At 36.6% G+C, this 5,174-nt stretch overlaps 1 pseudogene; it reads left to right on the top strand.

The window, feature by feature from the left end:
• Positions 1-416: 416 nt before the first annotated feature.
• LOC113739909 (ubiquitin carboxyl-terminal hydrolase 3-like) lies at positions 417-3,610 on the top strand (annotated as a pseudogene).
• The last annotated feature ends 1,564 nt before the right edge of the window (positions 3,611-5,174 follow it).

The raw sequence follows: 5,174 nt of genomic DNA, 5'->3' as shown, positions 1-5,174 counted from the left end.
CTCCCCTGCATCCCATAAATTTGATTCTTGATTAACATTGCTGCTTCCCCCCAATTCATTCCCCTTCTTTTTACAACCCGACATCAGAGAGGTCTCCCTCTTAGCACCTTCCACCAAACTCCCTTGTTTCCTGTCCTGAACTTTCTCCTTCACATTCTCCTGCACTGCTGTATCTACACTAACCTCAACCACCTTCCATGGTAATAAGAGTTGGTCCTTTTCCTTTTCTCCCCACCCCCTCTTCAGAGAAGCACCATCACCCCCATCCCCTTCCTGAGTACTTGGAAAATTCTGTCTTCTGTTTGGGCTTCTTGCATTACTAGCCTTTAATGCTTGAAAGTGTGAAAACAGGATGCCTAGTGTAGTTGTCCATGACATTATTCTTCACTACAAAGGAAAGAAAATTAGAATTCCCAATGTGGATCCTGACGAGTATTCTTACATAGCGCTTCTTAGTGATGTTTATGAAAGGGCACTTCATGAAGTTCCTGGGAATTTTAATTATCTGTTACATTTGAGACGTGTTATTCCAAGAAGTGGCGAAACTATGGATGTGAACATTGAAGAACTTGTTTTTGAAATGTTCAAGAGGCATGAAAATGAGCTATTTTTGGATTGGATAAAGAACCTTTGGAAATGGTTCCAAAGCAGTGCTTGCTGTGCTGTTCCTGTATCCCATCACGCCACAAACTGAAGAAGCAAGAATAAAAGAAGACAGCTTGATCAAGGATCATAGTGCTGCAGTATACTTTATGAAACAAACTGTTGGAAATGCCTGTGGAACAATTGAGTTTCTTCATGCCGTTGGGAATATTGCTTCAGAGATAAATCTTGCTGAGGGCTCATACCCGAACAAGTTCTTTAAAACTACGGCAAACATGAACCCAGAGGAATGTGCAACATTCCTTGAAAATGATAGAGAAATGGAAGTTGCTCATTCTGTGGCAGCTACTGGTGGTGACACAGAGGCTAGAGATAACGTGGACATCCACTTTATTTGTTTCACACGTGTGAATGGACAACTCATGAGCTTCATGCGGACCAGTTTCACATGGTTCTTCCTCTTCGAGCAGCTTGTTGCATGATGCAGCTAAAGTTATTCGGAACATGATTGAGAAAAACCCAGATTCACTCGACTTGAGCATGATGGCCATTCAAAAAGGTTTTGAGGAACATAGACGATGCAACATGAACATCCATTGCTGCCATTGAGAAGCTGACCCACCTGGCTCTATAAGCTTCCTGGCCTAAACCTTGAGGACTATTATTTTGTGCTTGTCATTACATGTAATGACAGAATCAGTTTTACTAGAATTATTAAGCCCTGGAAGAAGTCAGCTGTAACTCCAAAATTACCAAGTTATAGTTTTGCCTAATAAGTAAATGATGACTTGTTACTGCTCCTACATACAATGAGGGCAAATTTGGTACAAAATTATGTATCAGCACTTTTTCTCAAATTTTAAGAAAGTTTTTACTAGCAGGGACTGAAATTGTTATCAAATATGTCATTCAAGGGGAGGGGAGTGTAATTTTTAATATTAGAGAGTAATTAAGTGTAATTGTCAAAAACTTTGAGGGAGGATTTTGAAATCATCCCTGATAAAAAACTAGTTAGAGCAAGATTGATTGGATAGGACTGGATAGAGACAAGAACCGGAAGAAGATGATAACGGAGGTCTTGGAGGCTTTGTTTTGTTTTACTCCATTGTAATTGAGGTGTGGATTTATGTCTCTTTGTCAGGCATCAAAGTCTCTAATTTTTCAATTTTTAGTAGATATTTCATTTATTTCAAAAAGGAACAAATACACATGTAAATAGTTCATTAAGACAGTTTTTTTTCCTATTTTACTGTTAGCTTATTATTTTCTTTTTTGGGCGAGGAACATTTCCCTTAATGAATTAGAAGTTGATTTCAATTTTTTAAATTGTCTTTTGCTTTTTTTTTTTGTCTTCGTTTTTCTCTTCTGAAATAATTACTTAAATATTTCTTATTTTTTAGATTTTTTTATTAGTAGTTTTTGCACAAAGAATTAGCTCCAGTTTACACACAATAAAAAATACTATCTGCTTCCAATGGTATGTAAGGTGCTATAAGGGCATTTTAACATAGATTTTTTCGCTGAGATCAGCACACTTTATAATGGTTGTTGACGTCAGCGGTTCCTGATAAACATTTGTCCATTCCAAGGGTTGGACTATTATTTGTCCAAACCCCAAGATCTACTTGGCAATTTGGCCAAACATCTGGGGAGGTAGATGTAATTAAACCTATAAAAAAAGGCATAACTTTTGAAAACTTTTGGAAAACTGAATTTGACACAATTCAGTAATTCACTTAATATTATTGAAAGTACACATAATGCTAGAAAATATAGAAATAAATATAGAAAAACCTTCAATATTTGACTGGAATATAACCACCTCAAAGGGAGCGAGTCCCTAACTAATGTAACATTTTTTGAAGATTTTGTAATTCTACGTAAATTCTTGTATATTCTTATAAGAGAGTTGTGATATTTTATTATTATTTATGTAAATTTTGTACATAATAATTATGTATCTGTTATTAAATTTTACAAATAAATCACGTAAAATTACACCTTGTTTAAAAACCGTTACATCGTTGGTGCCCTTGTTCACAATTGTTTTTACTAACTAACAATTGTTCGTGCCATGGTCCGCCTTGAAAATCATCACAAAACCCTTCCCAATCAATTGTCGCTTCTTTTCCCTCTCCGCTCCACCAAATTGTGGAAAGACCATATCACCGGAAGAGGGGGCTTGTGGTGCTCCTCCCTCGCCTGCGGTGGTCGCCGTGGACGACGTGGTGGCAAAGGGACTTCTTTCCCTTCAGCGCAGCTCCCCTTTTTTTCCTCTCCCTGATCATCGTCGTCACTCTCTTCACTTCACCGACAACTCGCTGCACCCCACAACATCGCACGTTCTCCACCTGATTTTCAGTTTCCCCACTCTAACTGGCGAGGACTATGGCAGAAGAAAACCCCAAATGCTTCAAAGCGAGCTCATTTCCCCAAGATGATCGAAACCTATCTGAAAAAGCAGCCCTGGAAACAAACACCGAGATGGCCAAGCATTTTAGAGCAGGCCCAGATGATGATTGTCAAGAAGATCGACTCAGTGCCTTGCCAGACGGCGTCCTCTGCCACATTCTCTCATTTCTTCCCACAAAATTGGCAGCTTCCACATCCATTTTGTCCACCAGATGGCGGTACATTTTCTTTGGTGTACCCAAACTTGACCTTGATGATTCTCTGCTTGTCCATCCTCAAACACAAGATGGAGGTACAGGTACCCATGGTGTAAAGAAATTTACAGATTTTGTTATAAGACTACTTAAGTATTCTAAATCAATTTCTGCTGTAAGTGAGTTTCGTCTTAGATTTCAGAAGCTGGCTGGCCAAATAGTTGTGTTTAATTCATGGATATGTTCAGTGCTTCCTCGCAATGTTCAAGTTCTTGGCATTGTGGTTGATAGATTTAGCAATCGATATCGGAAAGTTGGAAGTCTTTCCAACTGAAATCTTTACTTGTAAAACTCTTGTAGTCTTGAATTTAGGTGGAAAGGTTGTCCTCAAGGTTCCAAAATTGCAATGCTTGCCAAATCTTAAGGTCTTGGATTTGGAAAAAATTATAATGCATGGAGATAACTCAGGCTGGGCACTTTCATCAAGCTTCCCATTGCTTGACGATTAGCGGGTTTCTGGAGTACAATTATGTGATGTTGAATTAGTTGATATCAACGTTCCTTCCCTAACGAAGTTGTCGTGGCTTTCGTACTCAAGATCAGACAGGGTTGTTTTTAATACCCCCAATCTTGAGTATTTGGAGCATATATATTTTGCAAGTCTCTTAATCGGCTCAAATTGCAAGCTCAAGTCTTTGGTAAAAGCTAATCTATCTATTGAAATTTTGGAGGAATTGAATGAGGACGAGGTTCATCCGTTTTGCCGATTTATAGATGGGATGTGTAATGCAAAATTTCTTCGTTTCTTTGGGGGCTCTTTGGATGTAATTTCTTTAACGTTTGGACGCCTTTGTTTCAGTTGCATATGCAGGATCTCATATTTTATTCTACACACTAGAAATAGGAAACATCAACTATTAGAAAGTTGGTCTAATTATGCCAGCAATGCCTCCCTTAAACTAAAACTTTTCATGAACATAGTTCTAAGATTGTGAAAACAGCTCTACACTATTACCAACCAAAAAATCTTCATTGAAATTATTGCATCATCTTCTAAAATCTTTGTTCAATACAGATCAATTGTTGTCAATCATCTTCTAAAATCTTTATTCGCTGTAGTGACTCATACATAATATCAAGATTCTCAAATTTGCAAATCAATCACAACAAAAAAAGTTTCGATTTATTAGCCGCATTGACTCATACCTAGTATCAATTTCTATTGTATCTGTTGTTAAATAACAAATCTGTTATTTCAAATACATGTTCAACCTGCCACTATAGCAGAGATGTAAACCAAATCGTACTAGACAATTTCTAACAATCCGTTAATAAAATTTATTTTGTATCAGAAAAGTATCAAGATTCTCAATTTTGCAAATCAATCACAAGAAGAAATATTGATGGGAATTTTTTTCATCTCTTTCATATCACCAAAATATGTCAACTGACTTATGATAGGATCTTTTTATCGGATCACTATCCAACACACAATATATCACAAAATGCTTCTTCTCATATCTCTGTTGAATTAGGCCAATCTTTTCTATTTGTCAAATAACTTAACTACCCTAGGACCAATCTAGTGGTCCAATTTTATCCAATATTCGACTACTCTAACTCATCAAAAAAATTCACATTTCAAAATCTAAGTGTTTAATCCCCATAGTCTAAAAATAAGTTGCATAGGCAACATTTCAACATTAAATCACATCACACTTGTATTACACTAAAATGGTGCCCCCCCCCCCCACACACACACATATATATATATATGAATTTTTATTGGATCTCTAACTTTCTAATTAGTTGTCTGCTTGAAGATTTAACATTATCAACTTATAATCATCTTCTACATATTTTGATTTTTACTGCTTGTGTACCTTGGATTCAAAAGTAGAACTGAAATATATCATTGAAAATTTCAGGAAAAATTAGTTTGGGTATGCAATTTAAAAGCTATTA

This window comes from Coffea arabica, chromosome 1c (assembly GCF_036785885.1).
Source record: "Coffea arabica cultivar ET-39 chromosome 1c, Coffea Arabica ET-39 HiFi, whole genome shotgun sequence".
Taxonomy (NCBI): Eukaryota; Viridiplantae; Streptophyta; class Magnoliopsida; order Gentianales; family Rubiaceae; genus Coffea; species Coffea arabica.
Note: the sequence above shows the minus strand (reverse complement) of the source record. Positions and strands in the feature narration are given on the sequence as shown.